Source organism: Spermophilus citellus (assembly GCF_964194105.1).
Source record: "Spermophilus citellus genome assembly, chromosome: 11".
NCBI lineage: Eukaryota > Metazoa > Chordata > Mammalia > Rodentia > Sciuridae > Spermophilus > Spermophilus citellus.
The window spans coordinates 81,220,506-81,244,143 of NC_138192.1; the positions used below are offsets into that span (position 1 = coordinate 81,220,506).

General features: G+C 38.8%; 1 protein-coding gene across 13 annotated transcripts in view; it reads left to right on the forward strand.

Moving 5' to 3' along the window:
• OSBPL6 (oxysterol binding protein like 6) overlaps positions 1-23,638 on the forward strand; it is a 204,386-nt gene that overhangs the window by 56,023 nt on the left and 124,725 nt on the right. For 2 of the 13 annotated variants that reach the window (XM_081260893.1, XM_081260896.1), the window contains exon 3: positions 10,157-10,250. The exons of the other annotated variants lie outside the window; for them this stretch is intronic. The gene's annotated coding sequence lies outside the window, so the exon portion shown is untranslated. The remainder of the gene's footprint in view (positions 1-10,156; positions 10,251-23,638) is intronic. 13 annotated transcript variants of the gene reach the window in all.

Here is a 23,638-nt window from a genome sequence, read left to right on the forward strand (position 1 = left end):
AAAGAGAATAAAATCATTTCATTCATAATATTTTCCATTGATTGTGGTTCTTAAACATAATAGGTGGCTTTCTTGACTAGAATCTTTTGAATTGTTAGAGCTCCTAATGTGTGTTTTTTTGCTTTTCAGAGGGAGAATACCGCTTATGCTTATTTCATGGTTCCTGACACTTGGTTAACAATTTAATTTTAAGTCTCTACTGAGACTTGCCTCAGATGGAAAAAAGAACTTATCTAGGTTTCTTAAAATGCATGAGCTTCTCTGTACTGTGTAGAGTAGCTAAAATGATTTGCTGCTTTGGAAGTGAAAAAAACCATTTTCTCCACATGTATATTTTCCCTCCAACAATGGGCCAAGTTATAGATGCTATATTATCTCTGTAATGAAAAGATTATGATTGAATGGTGGGTGTGGCTGCAGCAGCCTGTTAAGATGTGCGTTTCTAGCAGTTGCTGCATTTCGGGGACAACTGGGATGCAAATGTGAAGGGACAAGATGGATTTGACTTGCAGCAGCTTCTTCTGTGATGATTTGACAGAGCTCTGATGTGTCTTTCAATGCCTAGGGGGGTTTCCACCCTTTGAGAGAAGTTCCCCTGATCAGACAGGAGGGGCTGGTTGGTTTTCTGTGGGTGCCTTTTTCTAGACCAAATGGTTGAGTACTCTTAGAACATGATTTCTTCCTGGTTTCTTCTTAATTAAAAACAACAAATTATTGACTCCAACACACGGCATCCTTTTCATAGTGGCATTTCTGCTAATTTGAAACTGCTGTTACAAAGTGTATGTAGTTGAACTCTGTTGCTAAGTGCAGGCTGGGAAACTACCCCAGGGGTCAGCCTTCTGTTTTCTTATGTACTGGTGTGGACATAGAATCAGCTCAGCAATATACACTCTATGAAGAGGAGACTGGTGCTTATTCCCAGTCAGTGTGTGTTTAAAATCTCAGTGCTTAATACTGGGTTAGACCCTGTACAGAGCGCACTGCAGATTGAACAAACGCTGTTGCGAGAAACGAATGCTGTCTACATGAAATAATTAATACCAGTCTGATAACCGATGCATGGCTGTTCTGTCTTCAGAGCACATCCACATACCCTGTGTCATTTGATCCTCACCACATCCCTGTGAGATAGGTGGGGGAGGAAGAGGACTGGGTTGTTATACTTCATTCACTGATGGGAAAACTGAGCCTCACGAGTTATGACATCTACAAAGGTGTAAGTGGCAAAACTAGTAGGTGGCAAAACTGGCATGCAAATCCATGTCTCGGCCTCTAGGCTTCCAACCCTTCATTCAAAGCACATTCTGTAGCCCATGTACCGTTAGGATGGTGACCTAATAGCATGGTACCATAGCCTCTACTCTCATAGGAAAAGACCCAGAAACCTGATTGGATGGTCTCCATCCAGACCCTGGCCCGTGTCTCTCCCGCTCCATCAGTTTTATCTTATTCTTAACTTTCCTGTGGTCTTGACCTTACCACTAGCTCTCACCTGTCCCTCCACTCCCACATTTTTCCTTAGTAAACTTCACCTTCATATCACCATTCTCTGTCTCCTTCCTTTACTGTGAGAGCATTCACTATTTCTCCTCTGTGAATGCCATTCACCCCTCAACCTGAAACTGCTAATCCGCAAGATCACTGGTGGTGTCTGCACCCCCTTTTTTTGGCCTCAAATTCTCCTCCATGCAGTCTGTGTATCTGCATTCCACCACCATTTCCTGAGTTTCTCTTCTTACAGCTATTTTAGGCACTTTCTCTTATGGTAGAAGTACTCTTCCTCCACTCCTACCCTCAAATGCTAAGGCTACCAGAATTGTCCCATGGCCCAGCATGAGAACTGACTTACCCATGGGCCATCTCCTCTTGTCCAGTGGCTGCCTCTTTTATCTAAAAGGATACAACTCCCAAGATGTCCAGTTCCTACTTTCTCCTGAGGTTATAATCTCTCTATATTATTATCATACCATGGCCAAAAAGGAAGCTGAAATTTTCTTCTTCTATTACTGGAGCCATTCTCCAGTTTCCTAAAGTAAAAGCCTTGGTGCCTTGATTTGGGGTCATCTGGAAACCTTGATGCTTTTATCTTAGAATTATTTATGGTGGCCTCCTCATTAGCCTCCCTTTAAGTTGTGCCCCATTCCAGAAAGTCTTCCATTCCACTTCTCCAGTTACCTTTCTCTTCATTTAGTTTGATGATATCACTCTCCTGATTAAAGTCTCTGGCTCCCTCCTTGTCTTCCTTGTAGGGAGAGCCACTTCCACTTGCAGGCACTGGCAGCTGTGCCCTGCATGCCGAGACACTCAAATAATATTCACTGAATGAATCTGGTTGCAGCCACACTGGTTAACTGCACCTACTTGTGACCTGCCCCCTTCACATCATCAAACTTGGGCACTTTTCCTGGTTCATGAGCTCTTGTTTCTGCCAGCAGGGAAGTTGCAGCTTCTTTTTAATTTTTTTTAAAGTTGTGCCTCTATTTTATTTTTTTATATGGTGCTGAGGATCGAACCCAGAGCCTCACACGTGCTAGGCAAGTGCTCTACTGTTGAGCTACAGCCCCAGCCGGAGACACAGCTTCTTTAATAGGTGGTAGGTGCTGGTGGTAGATGATGAGGGTCTTGCCTCTCTTTCCCTGGTGCTGTATCCTCAGGGTCTCCTTCCTCCCTCACCAGCACAGCACATCACTCCTTCTCTCTTCTTCTCTACTAGAAGCCACACTTCTCTGAACCCTCCCCTCTCTCTCACCTTCAAACCTTTCCATGCTTATAGTCGGGGCTGAGAACTGTCAGATATCAAACTTGAGTTAGAAATGTTAGCACTTGGTGAAGAACTTTCTCTCTTTATTTTGTCTTTGCATCATCAAAGTCCTTTCCATGTCCCCTTACCAGTTTTTGCCATTCTTCCTACCCTCAGTAGGAGCTCTATGGGAGTTAGTGTCTATTTCTTCACTTACAGGTAATTTGAAGTTCGTGGTATTTTCTGTTCCTAATAATGCTGAGTGGATTGGAAATATGATATTTACTCTCATTGGTTTTGTGGTTTGGGGGAAAAAAATGTGTCTAGGCTTTTTGGATCCTTGAGGCAACCATTGTGCTCTAAGTGTAAAAGCTCTGGCGAGGAACATTATATTCTCCCTATGTGTAGATGAGAAAAATAAGACACAGAAAGGTAAATAATTTTGCCAAGGTTGCACAGATAATATGTACCAGGATATAAGGTGACATTGCTCTCTTATATGTGTATAGATAGAGATATTAATGAGAAATTTCAATCCCATGTTATGAAAACTTATTTATTGGTATAGTGGAAGAGCAATGTAAGGTTACATAAAAAATTCAAGAGTATTATGGAAAGTAAAAGTCCTCTGAAAAAGTTTAATATTTTGTTTAAAATGTTTCAGGTATAGGGGCTGGGGTTGTGGCCCAGCGGTAGAGCACTTGCCTAGCATGGAGACACTGGTTCGATCCTTAGCATCACATAAAAATAAATAAACATAATAAAGGCATTGTGTCTATCTACAACTAAAAAAAATATTTTAAAAAAGTATTTCAGTTAAGGTTGTGGGTGTGATGACCTTAAAGAACTCACAAACATAAAGTTTGTCTGGGTTCACATTTTTTTAATGAAATGAAACTTTTTTTTTCAGGGGGATAGCACGGATTGAACTCAGGGGCACTCAACTGCTGAGCCACATCTTCAGACCTATTTTGTATTTTATTTGGAGACAGGGTCTCACTGAGTTGCTTAGAGCCTTATTTTTGCTGAGGCTGGCTTTGAACTTGCAATCCTTCTATCTCAGCCTCCCAAGCCGCTGGGATTACAGGCATGTGTCACTGCACCCAACAAAATGAAACTTTTTGTATTACTTTCTCTTAATGCATATTGTTGAAGAGTGGTTACAGATTCACATAATGTAATTTGCAATGCTGCTGTTAGTTGCTTTAGGATTATATAGAACATCCCCTAGTGAAGAACATGGTTCTATTTTATTTATTTCTCTTGGTGTATATAACAGTATCATGCTTCTTTTGCTGCTAGGGTGAGGATGAAGATGCTCGTGTCAGGGTTTCAGGCACATTTTTTCTCTTGAGCTTTTGGTTTAGGGATTTGAGGGTGAAAAATGGCAGATATTTTAGAGGAAGAGATGAAAGTTGTCTATTCATATAAATAGCATCTATTCAATGATGATATTTTTTAAAAAAACAAAAGAAAGAAAAGAATCACCTGAAATCTCATTAGTCAGAATTAACTGTCTTTTTTTTTTTTTTTTTTTTGGTGCTGGAGATTGATACAGGGCCTCACACATGCTAAGTACATCATGCTCTATAACTTAAGCTACACCCCAAGCCCAAATGAACTATTTTTAATTTTCTGATGTTGTTTGTCCTTCTGATATATCTTTCTATTGTCTATTATATTTTTAGACAAATATTATATTGTGCATGCTAATTTCTAGCCTGCTTTTTTTTTTTAACAAACCATTACATTGATCCTTTTCCTAGTAGATCATCTATAGCACAATATTTAATGGCCATAAATTTCTTCCTTTATATGGATATGCCATACTTTACCTGATCAGTCTCCTATCATTGGTTTTAGTTCGTTTCCATGATTGTAGTAGTAGAGTGAATATTCTGACACATGTATCAGATATATGTATAAAGATATATGCTTATGATATACATGTAAAGGGAATTATCAACTTCTTTTAAGATTACCATTTTTCTGTTTGGAAAGAAAATGGAATAATATGTATAGAAACCTTTTAATGTCTGTCCAGTTAATCTTTGCCTAGTGCTTGAGCCTAAAAAACTCTCTCTACATTAGGTAGGCTCATTTCTTGACACACTGTTTGTCTCCTTTGGGGATCATTTCTGCATCAGATTTCCCATATGTTTGGCCCTGTAAGTCAGTCTTTGTCACAAAATCCCTAACTGAATGTCGTTTAGAATCTCATATCAGCATACTTAAACTCTGAACCATGATCATTCTTCCCACTTCCAGCAGGAGAGTTCTGAGCTTCTCAGACAGGTTATCCCAATGCCTATTAAACATCTTCACTAAGGTCACCAATAAACATTTGGAACTTCAAGTGTAAAATAATAACTATACCTGCTAATATTTTATTGAGGTTACCGTGTCCCAGGAATCATGCCATGTGTTTTACATGTATCACTTTGTTTTATCACAACACCATATATGTTCTATCAAAACCCTATTTTACAGATAATGAAGGCAAAGGCACAGTCACTTACAGAGAAGCTAGTACATCTGTCTGTGCTCTTAATGGCTACGCTTTGTGGTTCCAAGACTGAATGTGCCTTGCTTCCTCCTATAGCACCTTCCTAAGTAGTTCCCATCTTGATGCATGGTGTACTAACTACCCAGGAGCTCCAGAAAATTGAGAGACATCCTGGTACTTCCTTCTTCCTCCTTTGTCTGTATCTCCTGTGATTCTACCTCCAGATCTATCTTTGATAATGCTACAGTTCTCCACAGAGACTGCAGTCACCTTTAGCTAGGCTACTGTCATCTCCTACTTCGGTAGCTCCTTCCTTCTGTGTCTGCTCAGGTCTAGAACTCAGGCAACCATCAGTTAAATATGCAGATTTTATTTTCATTCACCTGTTCAAAGCCTGCCAGTAATTTTCCCATTGTACTCAGAATGAAATAAAACCACTACCCTGCCTTGGTGACTGCAGTCACCTTTAGCTAGGCTACTGTCATCTCCTACTTCGGTAGCTCCTTCCTTCTGTGTCTGCTCAGGTCTAGAACTCAGGCAACCATCAGTTAAATATGCAGATCTTATTTTCATTCACCTGTTCAAAGCCTGCCAGTAATTTTCCCATTGTACTCAGAATGAAATAAAACCACTACCCTGCCTTGGAAGGCTGGCACTTGTCCCCACCACCCCACATCACTCTCACCTTCCTTGATTGACTACACTGCACTTTTCCTTCCTTAGGGCTTCTCCACTACCTGTTCCTTCTGCCTCAGATACTCCTCAACTCCAGCCTTCACCTGAAGAACTCTTCCTCCTTCTGGTTTCATCTTAAATATCATTTTCACAGAGCAGAAGCCTTCTCAGATCCTGCAACATAAATTAGGACTCCCGCTATGTTCTCACAGACTCCTGCTCTTCACCTTCACAGAACTGAACACAATTCATAATTATAGATTATTCATCTGAAATCTGCCCCCCTGTAGTGTGTCAGTATCCTCAGAAGGCTGGAGATTGCCTATCTTATTCACCTTTGAACCTCAACTCAAAGCACATGGTAGACACTTATCAAATATTTTGAATAAATAAATAGATAAATAGAGTGAGTATAAACATGGTAAGCTCTAACTACACCTGGATGTGAGCTAGCTGGGATGGCTCTTCCTCCTCCCAAGGAAAGTTGGTGTATGTTTGATTTTCTGTTTTTGTCAAGTCAGAATCTAAGGCCCCTAGGCCTGGGACCCACTTTTTAGCCCTAACAAGGGAACCATGAGCTCAGGGAGTGGAAGGTGTTGCATATTGTAGAAGTAAGAGTCAAAAGCGAGCCAGATTTCTGCTCTGTCTCAGTAAGAAAACCCATTGCAATCTGTAATGGGGGTTGCAAGATTGAATTAGACCCAGTTCTTAAAGTTTTTGTTTGGTAAGCCATCTACTCTGTCAATATTATAAAGTCAAACCTAGCAACAGTTACTATGGTATGTCTTTTTTCTTCCTGCTCCTTTCAACTAGAGGAATATCTGTGTTTAATTTTCTGGGGCATAAAATTTCATTAACCGTGAGTGTGCCATTTCTGTTTGCAAGGACTCTCCATGGGAGCAGAAGGGAGATTAAGGGGCCCTTCATGTTTGATTACTGTAGAGAAGGTGGTTTATACCAAGAGCCTCTCTGAAACTATAAAATGTCATTCTGGCCATCTAATCTCTCCTCCAAGGCAACTGTGTTGGGGATCTTTTGAGGTTCACTGTAGTTTTGGTTTTGAAGGTAGTTGTTCTTTCTGATCACACACTTTTCCTGCCTAAAGCAGGGAAGCCACAGAAGAGCAATGATGATTGAAAATCTGAATTCCTGTGACGGTGACAGTTCCCTCACAGGCCCTCATGCCAAATGGAGACAGTTTCCTTATTGCCGCTCTGATGCATTTTCTTTGCCAGACTACAAATAATTGTGGCAGCAGCCATCCTGTGTGTTGTCATTGTATAATTTTGCCTTTTGAAATGCAGGACTCCAAGCAGAAAAAAATGTGTAGTATCTTGTTTCCATGGGTGTATGTTTGTTCTTTGGGTTCTGAAGAATGTCTGTTGGTCAAGAGCCGTGTTCTTTTTCAAACTGCTCTTGGAAACATGAGCTACCACACCAGAAATGCTTTCTGACATTTAGAGGCTACATGGCTTGAGTACTACGTTGCTAATTCTTGGATCGGAAGCTACTAACCATTTTCTTTTGCAAATTGTTGCCCCAAAGGCATAAAGCCTTGAATGTTCTTACTTCGCTTCTCCTTTAATAAAATATTAGTAGTACTTTACAGCAGGGATTGGGAAACTTTCTCTGGAAAGAGCTACATTGTAAATATTTGGGGTTTAATGGGCCATGGTTTCCATGGCCAACTATTCAACTCTGCCATTGTGGTACAGAAGCCACCGTTGACAATACGTAAATAAGTGGTTGTGCTATATTCCAAAACAATTTTTATTACAAAATGACCAGAGGGCTAGATTTGGCCTGTGGGCCATAGTTTGCTAATTTAATTAGCATAATTGCTTCAACCCAAACACTGAAAGCATAGAAGATGATTTGAGTAAAATGAAACACTAGGAAACTTTTCTTCTGATGTAGTCAGTCCTAAATTCACATTTCACAGAGGAGCTTGGAGATCTTTGTTAAACAAAAATGATTACATTAGATGCCATCTATATCACAGAAAATAAGATTGGGTTACTTGAGGCCACTTAAATAGAGCCAAATATAGATAGGCAGAGAGACGTAAATCCTACCTCATTCCTTATAATTAATGCTAATAGTAATGGACTGTTCTTGGTCAGCATGAATTAGATATCTGCTTGTTTCTTCTTACTCGATGAGATGACTGTTCACATACAACCCCATCTTAGAATTATTTGAGATCTTCTGCTAAAATAATGACATTTTGTCAAGGCATCCCCCAGGGCTCACTACATGCCCCAGTCCTTCTGTGGTCAGGATGAGGACTCCTAGTTTTTCTGCAGCTCCTGAACATTTCCAAGAGAGTGGACTGAACAGAATCTACAGAAAGTGGCAAGTACTCAAACCACTGTATGACAGTAGAGGTTATCACCATTGGTAAGTTGGAAAAGAATGGGTTCCCGGAGTTGCTTTTGAAGAAGGAGGAAAATTCAGTGATAAATTGAGCTGGTGGTCACTTTCTTCAGTTAGAAAGCCTCTTCCAGGAGATATGAGAATTTCAGATATGAATGATTAAATTTGATATGGGTGAATGCTTATTAATAATTCAGTGGTTTATTAAAATTTTATATCTGGTCCAACTGTTTCCATTTTTCATTTGGAGAACAGGGGTTATCCAGCAATACCATCCCACTCATTCTCATATTTTGCTATATTATCCATGTTATATATCCTAAAGCAATGAATTCAGAACCACCATGTCACAAATGGATATAATAATATGTTCTTTATATGCCTGTTGATTTTATCTGTCACTGCAGTGGAGATAGGACTTAGAGTAGTCAGATTTAGCAAATAAAAACACAAGACATCAAATTAAATTTAAATTTCATATACACAAGGAATCATTTTTAGTGTCCATTTTTAGTATTAAATGCAACACTTGAGATCTGCTTATATTTTAAAAAGAATCCTTACTTATTGTACACTAGATGTCTTGCATTTTATTTGGTAACACTACTGGAGGCAAACAAGATAAAAATTGAGAAGATTAGCTAGTGGTGACTAGTAGAATACACTAGTAAATCCTAGCACCCACTGGAAGAACCTATTAGAAATACCCAGGTAGTTGGTATTACTAGTACTTTCTGGGACAGAAGTTCTCAAGGATGTAGTTCTTTGGAATTGACATCAGCATCCTACACTAACTGAGATGTGCTAAAGTGTGCTCCATTGATGCCGTGGTTGAGTGCTTCAGAGGTTGTCTTCAGTTCTTAGCAATTATCCAGTCTCTCACTTCGATTCCTTTCATATCATAGTGTGATGTCAAGGCCCAGGTTTAAAGGAATGTTTGAGAAGAAACAACCAATTGAAGTGACTTGAAGAGAACTGACAGAGGAATGCTTCATTCTGAAATCCTGGAGAGCTTCCATCTCAACTTGTGTTCTCACTCGCTTCCTCTGTCCTTGCAGTTTTCACTGTTTCTTTCTGAATGGTAGAACTGCAGAGGTTAAAATGACCTTGGAGGAAATCATTTGGTCCCAAGTCCTTGGAATCCTTTCAAGTCTTGGCACTCACTTCATCCGTGGTGTGACCTTGACGTCCCTGATTTCTGTGTTATGGAAAGGGTCGAAGCAAACTCTGGGAGAAACAGTTGAGAAGCTGAGCTCCTCTTGGGCATCTTCTCCTGACTCAGGGGGTCACATGGGCAGTATTGTGTTTCACAGGCTGATAGGGACCTCGGCTCTTCAATGACAGAAAAGCTCTATGATGAATTGGAGGAAAAAAGCAGAGTTTATATTTAGAGAAAGCACAGCCTCCTAGAGAAAAGACTGCCTTAGATGGGAGATGTTAGACTATTAGGGAAAATAGAACACAGGGCTTAATTTGGTGTGTGTGGACTGAGATTGGAAGTTTTTCTTCCAATGGGTGGTACCTGGAGTGGGGGCTTTAGCTTGGAGCATTGATTTATCTTAGAATGACCAACCTTATGGCTGTGTATTGTGTAATCTCCTCTGCCATCACAAAGGAGCAAGAAGAGGGCAGATTCAAACATGTTTTTGCTCAGTAATTTCATAAATAGCAGCTCAGATGGTCTTCCTCAGGCAACTCCTAAAACCCAGCAGTTGGTAGGGTGAGCTGGCGTTTCTTAGGGAAGTCATGTGGAAAAGGGCAGAGGGGGTGTCTGAGGCAGCAGAAGGTGGAGGGTGCATCAGGTCAAAGCTCAGAGGCCAGGACAGAGATTTAAAAAACTTTCTCCCCCAATCCAGGTCTTAAGAGAACACTGTGAGTAGGCGCTTGGTACATACATCTATTATTTGAAGATGACATTACTGCAAAATAATTTATCCAAGTGGTTTTCCTGTAAGTATGATTTCAAGCTGGAATGTCCTTATTTAAAACATCACTCTGGCATGCTTACTTACTTTGAAGCTTGGCCCACAACAGCGCACCAGGCCAACCCAACTGTTTGTCTTTTCCCTTCACACACTGGAATTAGACCAGATGTTACAGCAAAATACACCTGCAATTCCTGTACTCTCACCTACCTCTCTCTGTATGATTGTATTTTGTGATAGTTGCACCTAAGGATAGCCTAGCATACAACTTTTAAAAAATCACATAAAGGCATTGTCCACATGTCCACTTTCAGCTGAGCTTCTTAGAGTTGAACATATGTGTGCCTTAATTTTGGAGGGCCAGATGTCTAGTTTTCTAATTTCTAATCTAATTCCATTAAGAATTTAATGTATCTTATCCCCAGTGTGATTTTATATAAACTATGAACATTATTTTGGCTGGTCAAGCTTCAGTGAGTTTTTGAGTAGTCAATTCTTAATTATTAACATGCAGATTATCCTGATCACTTAAAGTCCTAAACCAATTTCTGTCTGGAATGTGCTTTTAGGCATCTTTTTTTGTCCATCAAGTTGGTGTATGTGCAAAGATTACAAACTCTGCTAAGGGCCCCAATTTTTCCATTATTAAGAAGTTATAAAATGAATCTCATAGTATACTTTGTAATCTAATATAAGTAATATTTAATTATCCATATACTTCTGGCATATCAGTTCCATTACTATGTTTTCAAACAGGAATTTTGGAAAAGTTAATAGGTCGTGTGTTTGAAGAAAATATATTAATCATCACTTCAGATATAGATTGTGGTCTGTGGGTAATTACACATCTTTATTATTGTGAATTTGCTATGTGAATGTATTGCTTCAAGTTTAGAAATTACTTTACATCCATTGCTTCACTTGATACTTACCAACAGCTTAGTGATATTTTGAATTAGGTGTGCAGGGAGCATTACCTCCAGCTTGTAGGTAAATAAAACAAGGTTCAGAAAGGTTATGATTTTCTTGGGGACCCAATGACTATTAAGTGACAGAGGACTAAATTTCTAATCTTTTCCTAATACCTCAATTGTGGAAACTTTCAAATATGTACAAAGTCAAGAGAATAATATACTGAACCCCAGTTGCCCATTACTTGGCCACCACAATTACCAATACTCTGCTGCCCTTGTGTCATCTATACATTCATCAGCATTCACTGTACATGATGATGATGATGATGGTCACTTTTAAATAGCTTTTTAAAACAAAGTTTACCTATACTGACAAGCACTAATCTTGGCTGCACAGTTTTGACAATGGATATACCTCTATAACCTGCTCCGTGTTATGATAGTTCTGTCTCTGTCTCCCCAGAAGCGTCCCTCCTGACTGTCTCCCTCAATCCCCTACCCTGCCTAAGCAAGTACTGTTCTGATTTTTCTCAGTTAATACTAACTTTGTTCACGAACTTCATAGGAATGGGATCTCTCAGTGTGTACTCCTTTGTGTCTAGCTTCTTTTGTTGAGCTTCATTATCTGTGAAGCTCCTGTCTTTTGATCCAGAGTTAGTTCAGGGTTGTTTGTTGAGTCTGAAGTTGTAGCCCCACCTCATAGTTACGGAAAGGTGATTTCATGAATGATGGAGAAAGCAGCCTCATATAATCATTGCTCAACTCACACAGAGAGATGAGCACTGGGGGTAGCTTACTGATAGAGCACTTGCCTAACATGCCTGAGACCACAGATTTGATCCCCAGCACCGCAAACAAGCAAACAAATACAAAAGGCCAAAAGGAGATTAGCTGTGTGAGTGGTGTGTACATGAGTGTGTGTGTGTTTGTGCACACTTGCGGGCACACAGTCTCACAAAGGATTCCTCATTCTCTCTGGTGACAGGTGATTCTGTCATTGGCAGGTTTATGGTGGATGAGTGCTGTAGCTAGCTAGTACCTGTAGGTAGCTGAGTCATTTGCTTGTAAGGGAAACATTACCGTCCCCCAGTCCATCCTGATTTTGAAGTTTTCTTGACCAAATTCCTTTTTGAGATTGTGCTGATGTTTTTAAGGTCAAGTACTGATAATTGTAAGAACCAGATAGCCATTTACCTGTCTCCTTATTTTTAATGGGATTACTTAATGGTTCAGTTTTGCTAATTAAGTAGAAGAGAAATGATCAAAATAGTGGTTAAATTACTGTACCCAGAGCTTGCATTTAATTTGATTTCATTTAATTTAAAAGAAATCAGTGAGGACTCAATAGTAGAATTAGATCCAAATGTGTTTTTTTTCTGTAGGGAATTTTATTTGAATTCCTTAACTCAATTATCTCTATTTTAGGTTGGAAAAAGATAACATGGATAAAAAAAAGCCAAAATTACTCTTACTTTTATCTTTTGGGAAGAAAAATTTATACTGGCAATACTCATAAGCAGAGCAGTCAACCCCAGGATGAACTAATTTGTAGATGCCTCTGGCTCCTTTGACAGGCAGCAGTTTTCCAGAGAAAGTTTATATACCGACATTGCTGTATTTCTGGTAGTTTCTTCATCTAATTGGAAAGAAAAGAGCCCAAGAGGTAAAATTACCTTTACTTTATTCCCTTTGCTGTTTGGATTAAGAGTCAATTCTGAATGATCTGTTTCCCCCTATGAAACTTGTGCAGGGTGGGACTGACTTCTGGTGATCATAACAGTAATTGACTGTCATCACCACTATCCCATTTAGACAGATAAATGCTTGGTTCTTTTTGTTTATTTTTTTAATACTTATTTTTTAGTTATAGGTGGACACAATACCTTTTTATTTTATTTTTATGTGGTGCTGAGTATTGAACCCAGTGCCTCATGTATGCCGTGCGAGTGCTCTTCCTCTGAGCCACAATCCCAGCCTCCTTCCTTTTCCTTTATTTACCAGTTTACAAATGAATTGATTGGCTGGCCTCCTCCAAAGTTGAAGAGTGATTTTTTTTTAGGTCATCATGAACCTATGGATTTAAATACATTTTATTTTTTAATACATTTGCATTCATTATTCTTTTTGATGATCAAAATGTCCCATTTTTGTCTAGAGAAACCTCTTCTGATTGGCTGCCAAGCCGTGTGTGTGTATACTTCAAAAACACAGTTTGTCACCAGGGGTGAGGATTACAACTTAGTTATTATTTCTAGACTTTTTCAACGGATAAGGTCAGGGAATTTTACCTTTTAGTAAGCTACGTTATTAGTTCGTGCTGATACTTCCAATTCAAACTGAAAATCTCAAGAGATTTTTTTTTAAACTTAAGCTCACCAATTTCTATCTTTACTTCTTTTTTTCTGATGCAACAAATCTTGGTGTTAAATGAAACCGATATAATTCATTTCTCAGTGAATTTCAGGTTAAAAGGTGATGTTTATCTAGATGAAGTCTTAATATGGGAAGAACTAATCTTTGATGTTAGAAATCTTAATGATGGTTCTTTGAAGAATTCTGGATTGGGAGACTAATGATTTATGCTTTGATCTGAGTTGTAGTTACATAGTTGCCTGCATTTATAAAAAAACCACCCTGTGGGCTGGGGATGTGGCTCAGGCGGTAGCGCGCTCGCCTGGCATGCGTGCGGCCCGGGTTCGATCCTCAGCACCACATACCAACAAAGATGTTGTGTCCGCCGAGAACTAAGAAATAAATATTAAAAATTCTCTCTCTCCTCTCTCTCCTCTCTCACTCTCTCTTAAAAAAAATCAGTTAGTGGAATGACATTAAACTAAAATGCTTTTTAAAAAAAAAAAACCACCCTGTACCCCTAAGAGTTACCACCTTACTCTTCAGGAATGTTATATAATTCAATAAAACAGTTAAGAAAGCCATAAAGAGAATGATCTAAAAATGATGATTAGTTTGAAAAGTATAGGAAAACTAATCAAGAACTGTAAGGTAATGTAAAAGAAGCTAAGGATATCATTATAAATTCATAGAAAATATAACTCAAAGGGACCTTGAAATATTATGTGGCCTGTTTTCTGCTTTGCCTTTCACAAAAGCTATGTTTGAACATGTCTGAGTAAAGAAGGGGTTCAGGAAGGTGAAACTCAAATATTAGTCACTGGCTTCCATAGTACAGGCATGGCCAGAAGCCTGGATGTGAAGTGATTTATGTAAAGTGAAGAGATTAGAAAACAGATTGCAGTAGTTCAAATGGAGAATTTTGTACTGAGCAAGTTTTGACTTTAGTTGACCCTCCTTCAACTGTTTTCTCACTTTGAACATTTTCTTAGAGAAAGAATTTTATCTCTAGACATGAAATATTCAGTCTGTGAATACAAGACAAAATTAATTGGCTACAAACCCTTCATGACCTCAGTGGTTCTAGTTTCCTTTATAAGTCAAGGAGAGATCTCTGTCATTATTTTTGGCAGATTTCTCCTGGTCTCAAACTTTATTGTTGCTGTTATTATTATTTCTTAATGAGAGGCAATGTGTAAAGCAGTTATATTAGTATTTCGTTTTAAGCAGGGTAAGGACCATGTATTCTGAACACAGTTGGTTCTAAAACAAAGTATTACATGTGTGTGTGTTATAATTTGAGTTGTAGACCTGAATTATTTTACTTCCTTTACAGAAAAATTCAGAATTTAATGCAGAGGTGAATTATTTTGCATTGCTTGAAAAGCTAGTTTAAAATGGCAGTCTTGAAATTGTGTCAGTTTTCCTATTTAGATTCTTCAAAAAACAAAAGTAGATATGTAAAAGACACTCAATTATTTTGAATATTGAATTTTCCATAATACATATTGCAGAAACCATTGTTTATCATAGAAGAAAATACAGATCTATGCTTTTATAGGGTAGTGTCAAAATGTTAGCAAAGCTTCATTTCATTATTGTTCAGAATCTGTCTCCAAGGGAAGTAATTTTTGAGTCAAAATAAGAAATATCTAAAGTGACATTGTGTGTATTTAACCTAATAGATTTTATTTTTAGAGCAGAAAGAACATTAATATTTTTAAATAGATATCAATGAAAAGGAGTGTGGCAAGAGCATAGTTTCTTCTGATATTTCAGCAAAAAAAAAAAAATTGCCTACCTGTTTTTAGGGTCCTGTGATTCAGTGGATTAATCGTTAAAGAGAAACCAGGGTGCCTGAGTTTCTGAATTTCTCACTGTTTGAAGGTATAATATTGGGGCAGAGGCCATATGTTCACTGTCTTAGTGGCCTTTGGTTAATGTGAAAATTAGAGGACATCAATATACATGAATCTTCTTGGCTTTAATTAAACCCTTACTGGGAATTAATAATTCGGGAAAACATGGGAGAGAGGTGAGAGTTGGTGAAAACGTGTCCAAGTTCCATATAATGCTCAACCCCAGCCCCTGGAACTTTATTAATCCTCATCAATAGCTCTAGATTCCATTTTTCTTTTTTGATGATATAGTTCTAAACTTACAATAAAAACAGATGACAACATTAGATTTTATTTTAAAAAACATTTTTAAAACACTGGACCTTATCTCTACTATAATGAGAATTAGTTCTATAATAGATTTCTCCAAAAACAAGGTGCTAATATGATCTTGAACAAAAGTACATATAGAATAGACTGTCAGAGCTGGAATGATCTTGGCAATCATCTAGCAACTTAGCACCCTTGGTTGACAAAGAAAGAGATCAAGTCAGTGACCTAAAAAGTGACACTCTTTGAAGGAGCAGAACCATGAGGCATACAGACTGTCAACTCTTCGTATGTTTTCCTGCTCTACTGGGATGGTTGGTGATCATTCTGGCCTCTGATAGTGAACTTGTGCTCAGGGACATGGCAGGCTCCTGACCTTGACTCTCATAACTTAATTAGGAAGCCTGAGGCTTGCAGAGGTACTTGCCTTATATGCATTTATGCACATGTGTGAGACAGAATATTCTTACTGTTTTCTAAAATGATAATGATAAGTTTTAATTTGCTTCAGGATTTTTGAAGCTTCTGTTATTACTTGTTTGGCCAGCACTTTTAGTCACCCTGTGCCCATATTTCCAGCAACGGGGGATGATGGTAAGAAGCTTCCAGTGTGGGAGCTCCCACATTATGACCCACAATGAGGTTGTGATATGTATGGGACACTACTCTAACTTTTTTGGCGAATGTCAGTTGGTTTGTCCAGTAAGATCTTTCAGTTCAGTAAATTATCTAGCCAAAGAAAAGTAAAACCCATAAGCATGAAAAAAAAAAGTAAATTAAGTCCTTTGAAATTACTTGAATTGAAGCATCACACTCTCATATAAATATCTAAACTGATGAACAGCACACTAACATATGGGTTTATGACATTATCTTCTTTAAAAACTCTATAGCAATTCCCAAATGTTGATTTGTGACTCCTACCTTGTTTTTCCAAGTACTAGATCAGGCACCCCAGCATCAAGAGTTTCCTGATACTGGAAATAATTTTGGTTCAGAAAGAGGAATAAGACCTTTTTTCCTTTTTCTTTTTTAAATTTTTGAGACTGGGTCTCCCTAAATTGTCCAGGCTGGCCTCAAACTTGTGATCCTCTTGCCTCAGCCTCCCAAGTAGCTGGGATTATAGATGTGAGCCACATAAGGGCTCATCTTATAAGTGAACCTCTTCCATCAATGTAGCGGGAAATAGGTCTTGTTATAACTAATTTCTAAACTGCCTGACTCTGAAATATTTGAGTATGAAGACCCCTTTCCTCAGGCAAAATTTCTCGGTATGAAACATGATAATCATTGGGTTTTAATTAATTCAGTGGTAGAAAATACTTGCTTTGTGTGTGCATGTTCAGGACCCTTGGAATAATTGCATAATTTCCAAGGGGTCCCTGGCCCATATATTGGCAATCTGTATACACAACCTCAAAGGGAATGAGAATATTAAAAACTTATCAGTGTGGTGCAGTGATTTTTTAATATTTACTTTTTGTAGTTTTGTATCCATTGTTGTCCCCATTAAAAATATGTTTCTGTAAAATGCCTAAACACAGCCCCAAAAGTTTGCACTCTTTAATTTAGTTCATGCTATTTTCAAATTGTTGTTTCAGAGTTAAATAATTGTTCCTCACTCACATTAGAGGTTATAGGCTCTTTTGTGACTGTTTTGAATCAGAAAATGTAGGCCAGCCCTTGGAAGCATGGCAGTGTTTCTGTAGTCATGTGAGCTGGGTTGATATGCTTCCTCTACTATCAGCCTAAATCTAACAACACTGAAGCATGTACTATGTTCTTAAAGTTTCCTTTCTCTCCTGGTCCCCATTCTTCCTGTCTTTTTGCTCTCCTTTTTTTCTTCCTCGCTTACTTTGTTCTACAGATGTTTATTGAGCACCATGTAGCCTTTAGAAGCTCAGAAAAACCATATGCCTGAGAAAAATTATGGAAGTTTCTAACTGTGAACTGTGATAAGTGCTAAAATAAAAATGCAGGTGTTACAAGATTGTGTGACAAAAGATCTGGTCCAGCTTGCAGTTCCCATGGGATAAAAATCTGCAAATTACTTACAAATTTGGGTTTTGTGGTTTTGAATTGAGATATACTAGATGGTAAGGAAAGGGAAAGAAGTGTGTTCCAGGCAGAGGAAATAGAATGTGCTAAAGGAATTAATAGGAAGAGTGGTATGGGATGGGATGTGGCACAGAGAGAGGCAGGAACGGATCACACTGAGAAGTGTAAGCCCTTTTTAGTCTCAATCCTGAGAGCACTTCCTTGAGTCCACTGAACTATGTGGCAAAATGTGTGTGTTTTTGATTTTCACAGGATAATAATAACCAAATGGTCTTTACTGACTTAACTCAAGCTGGAGCAGGATCTCCATTATTGTCCCCCAGGACAATATCTTGTGATTTTCAGCAGACAGGAATGCCAAAAGAGGACACAAAGTAAAATCCTGCTGCACTTAGGGTGGGTGCTCCTTTTGAATATCAGTGAGAAAACCACACAGAAACCAATTCTCTCATGTCAGCATGCTCACTGCAGGATCACGGGCTAGTGGTTGATTATCTTGCCCCATCTGGAAGGGGGGTATGGCTTTTGTCTTGTGAGGAGCAGATGCTGCTCAGTTGCAGATCAACAGGAACATGGATGTGAAGGCTTAACACACAGGGTAAGGCCAAGACATCAAAGTGCCACCTTTACAGTCTCAACTCCAGGTGAAAACAGTGGCTTCTTAAAGCCACACCTGAGAGGAGGACATGGTAGTGCGCACCTGTAATCCCAGTGGCTTGGGAGGCTGAGGCAGAAGGATTGAGAGTTTAAAGCCAGCCTCAGCAACCTACCCCTAGTCAACTCAGTGAGACCCCTGTCTCAAAATGAAATATAAAAGGGGTTGGGAATATGCCTCTGTGGTTAAGAGCCCCTGGGTTTGATCCCTGGCACCAAAAAAAGAAAAAATCACATGAGACCTCCATGTGCAAAAAAAAAAAAAAAAAAAACAAGGAAAAAAAAAGCAATTCTGGTTCTTTTATCTTGCATCTCTTCGTGACAGCAATTCTAACTATAGTTAAATACATTTGATAGTGAGACCCAAGCTTTTTCCTGGCACTTTTAGATCTTTTCCTCAATGGTGACTCTTAGAAAAGTCACACGCTGAAAAAAAAATCATATGGAGAGATGGATAAGCATAGCATCTTCTTGTCATTCTTAAGGGTATTTGGAGCATGGCATTGCTGGGGTCTTGAGCACTTTACGATGGGGAAGCCAGACAGGCACGGCTATTTTTGTTTACACCAGTGCATTGGCAGCCTCAAAGCAAGGTTTACCATTTTCTCTATGAAGACAGAAGTCTTTCTATTATCCTTTTATTTTCTCTATTTAATCTCTCCCATATTCTTAAGTCTATTGTTTTGTTTTTGGTATCAGGGACTGAACCCAGGGATGCTTAACCACTGCACATCCCCAGCCCTTTTTTATTTTTTATTTTGAGACAGGGTCTTGCTGAGTTGTTTAGAGCCTTATTAAGTTGCTGAGGCTGGCTTTGAATTCATGATTCTCCTGCCTGAGCCTCCCTGGCTGCTGGGATTATGGGAGTATGTCACTGCACCCAGCTCTTAAGTTTTATTATTGATTTAATGTTTAATTTTAAAATCTTGAAATAGCATAAGTCACATCCTGCACTCCACTGGCCAAACATATAACATATATAAATATAAACCATATGCTATTTTTGTAAGTAATTTTCAGATCAGCTGGGTTATAGGGGGCAAGAAAAGTGAGAAACTGAGAAAAGAATATTGGCTAAGAAACTTGAAGCCAAGGGAAATCCTGCAGTGTGATAGGTTATAAAAATAGGAAACTATTGAGTGCTTTCTGTGTACTCTAAGGCACTGTGCTAGGTATTTCAGGGCATAAGGAGTTTTAAAATGACCCAGGAATTTGCACTTTGAAACCAGCTGTAAAATTAATCAGTATATAAAATAGCAAATAACTGAAGACAAGATGAGGTGTCCGAGGTGGTGATTGCCAAATGAACAGTACTACCAGTGAAATGGTCTTCTCTACTTGCATCCAAATTTCTTTATGATGAGGACCATGCATGGCTGCTGGCAGTGCTTGGTACAGTGGTAGGCACTGAGTCAATGTTGGAAGGAAGGAAATGATGTATGATTCAAAGCTTCATAATACTAAAGGTTTTAAAATAAATATGTTGCCGGCTGGGGCTGGGGCTCAGTGGTAAAGCACTTGCCTCAAATGTGGGAGGTACTGGGTTCAATCCTCAGCACCATATAAAAATAAATAAAGATACTGTGTGTTCATCTACAACTAAAAAAAAAAAAAATAAGTTGCTTTGTACTTTTTATATTTTCTCAAAAGATACCATTTATATATAGTAAAGTACATATTTTATTCTTTATGTCTATAGTGATACAAATAATACCTCCAGATGAAGATCTAGAACATTTGTAGCACACTGGAAGGTTTTCTCAGGCCCCTTGTTAGTTTTTTTATTTTTAGTTTTTGGTGGTGCTGGGAATTGAACCCCCAGGCCTTGTGCATGCAAGGCAAGCACTCTACCAACTGAGCTATATCTCCAGCTTCCCTCCTAGTTTGTACCCCCCAACAATAACCACCGTTATAACCTCTATCTCCAGGCACTAATTTAGCCTATCTTTGAACTTCATATATAATCAATTATACAGTGGTCTTTTTATAGAGATTCATCCTTGGTGTTTCTTGCTGTTATCTATCAGTTTACTCTTTTTCATTTCTGTATTACTCTATTGTATGAATGTTCCACAATATTTTCAATATTATTTTCTTTTTTTCCAAAAGAAGGACATTTATTCTTATAGCCAAAATGAATAAGGTAGATCCAGACCTGAGTTAGTACAGTGGCTCAGAGAGGGTAGCAAGGATCATCAGAACATCCCTGTCCATTTTTTTTTTCTTCCGTTGTTCCCAGCATGTTAGCATTCATTTTGGAACTTTTCGCCATTGTCCTAAGTGGCCTGCAGTGCTCTCTGCATAATCATGTCTTCAGTCAACTTCAATATGCAACTTTATGTTTTTGCTGAGGATTTGCTTTGTGGATTGGTTCATATTGCTTTGGGTAGCTCTGTTCTCTTATATGTCATTATTAGTAGACCATGGTCCAGCTTTACATTCACGTAACTTTCCTGTAATATCATTTACCAGGGTGCTATAAAGTCAGGAATAGCCAGATGTCAGGGATTCATAGGTGAAGTAGGGCTGTGGGTGGGATGGAGGTTCCATACCCTCTGGGCACAGCATCTTCCCAGAACCTCATTTTTTTCACCAGCCTGAAGGCTCCTTTGATATTCTATTCCTATTTGACACTGGGTTAGTTCAGTTTTGCATGAAGCCTGAATAAAGCTGCTGTAAACCTTCTGAATCTGCACCCACTTCTCTTGGGTATACATCCAGGAGAAGAAGAATTGCTGGGTCACAGTGTATGATTACTTTTGCCAACTTATGTTCCCATCAGCAACATAAGAATTTAGATACAGATACAGATTCTAAACTGTTCTATAGGGCTCAGTAGAATTCATTCAGAATGCCTGAAGACCATGGTCATTACAATTCAAGGGAGGGAGAGAATAAAATTTTCCCTTGTTTACTTATATTTCCAAACTCTGCACCCTGCCACTCCCTTCCAGGGCCTTGTTACAGAGTAAGCTCTATTACAGGAACTGTGTTTGGCTTCACATTGTGGTTTCTCAGGGCCAGGCCTGATGATGGCATTCAGTCCATGTTTGAGTGGAGCCAGAGATGGGGCTAGAGTATGCAAAGCACAGAAGCAAGCACTTATTGAATTCTGATTCTTACAGAGACCACAGCATCCAGCTTTGTCATTTGCCCATTTGAAGAAGAAATTTATCCCACAAACTTGAGAGTCCTCTCTTTGCTGAGAACACTTACTGGACTGTTGCTTCTAAATAAAATCAAGGATGTCAGGCAGTAGTAACACACTGGCTGGGCCAGGAATGGTTTCATGACGGCAGCTTCCCTTTTTCCTTGAGTAGAACAGGACAGATTTGTAGATTGCACTGCAGTAAAAGGGAGCATGCCACAGGATAGGCACTGGTCGGGTCTATACCTTGTCGGGCAGTAATTAGATAATTAATGCCTTCCAAGAAATTCTTCAATTTGGCTCCCTTATCAAAGAAGATAAGGGACAGACTCGTATTCATTTATTTATTTATGATGGAAGGAGAATGAACAGGGTTAATCAGGGAGCATGATTATGAATAATTTGAATCTGGAAATGTATACAATGTGACTTGGGCAAAGCAGCTTTGATATAATGAAAGCTAACATTGGGTACTTCCTGTGTACTGTTGTTGAATCCTCATTACAACTCTAGCTAGTAGATGCTGTTAGCAGCCCCATTTCACACATAAGGAAACATGTACTGCTGTGACTTGGGTATGGTTTATGTGTGTACCCCAAGGGCTTATGTATTGGAAGCTTGGTCCCACTGTGGCCATGTGCAAATTATCATTCAAGGGAGGGAGGGAATAAAATTTTCCCATATTTACTTATATTTCCAAACTCTATACCCTGCCACCCACTTCCAGGGCTTTGTTACATTACAGAGTAAGCTCTATAACTGGAACTGTGTTTGGCTTCCTGTTGCTCAGATGAGTTAAGAGATGGAGCCTCATGGGAGTTTGTAGGGTCATTGGGGTGTTGCCCTCAGAAAGAATTAAAGTGATTCTCATGGGACCTCTTGGCTAGTTATAGTGTAAGAATTTCTATGCAGGGAGTAAGGCTACCCCAATCCCAGTTTTTTGTCTGGTAATGTGATGTTTCAGCCTTACACATGTTCCTGCCATTGTGGTACCGTCTACCATGAAGATTTCACCAGAGCAAAGCAGATGCCAGTGCCATGCCCTGGATCTTCCAGAACTGTGATTTAAGTAACCCTTTCTTTTTAATAAAATACTCAGCCTTAGTTATTTTGTTACAGTAATAGAAAAATTAATTATACATATACCTTTTTCAAGGTCTAACAGCTAGAGAGTGACAGAGTGGGAATGTGAATCTAGATGATTCTAGAGACTCATCCCATAGCTACTTACTGCCTGGCAGCTGCTGTAAGTTAGGATGCTTTGAACTTTTAAAGTCATGGTCTTTATTCCTATGAGCCTAATCAAAGTTGGATGTTTGTCATGAACATTTCAATGATTTCTGCATGTAATTTTTCTCTGAGATAGCAGATTTGTAGTCTGAAGAAAGTATGATTTGTATGAAAGAGGTCTTAGAATAATTTATAGGTCTTCATTTTGAAAAAGAAAAAACATTATCTCATCTTAGTTGCTCTGTATTAGGAAGTCTGCAGTGCTAGGCCCTGAACACATACTCCAGTCATGTGTCACTTAACAATGGGCACATGTTCTGAAAAATGTATTTTATCATTGTGCAAACACCATACAGTGTACTTATACAAACCCAGATGGTATAGCCTGCTACACACACAGGTTCTGTGGTGTGTGTGTGTGTGTGTGTGTGTGTGTGTGTGTGTGTGTGTTATAGAGCCTATTGCTCCTAGGTCCACGATGAACAAAACAATATGAGATAAAATTAAGCACAAGAGGAAATGGTGCAATTGAGAAATGTGGTATATACACAAGATGTAGGAGGCTGCTGCCAACTTAACACACTGTTGCTGTTTACTGTTTTACAGCAAATTTTTTGTAAGTAGCAGTATACTCTGAAATGATAAAACTACAGTAAATACATAAACCATTAATGTAGTAATTTATTTCATTATCTAGTATTATTTAAGCTATACTTTTGTATGTCTGGCAGCACAGCAGGTTTGTTTACCCCCGCATGACCACGGGCATGTGCCTACTGCCTTCCACTATGACCTCACTACACTATGGCATTGGGAAGCTATGATGTCACTGAGTGACAGGAGTTTTCCAGCTCCATTTGATCTTCTGGGATCACCATCATATATGCAA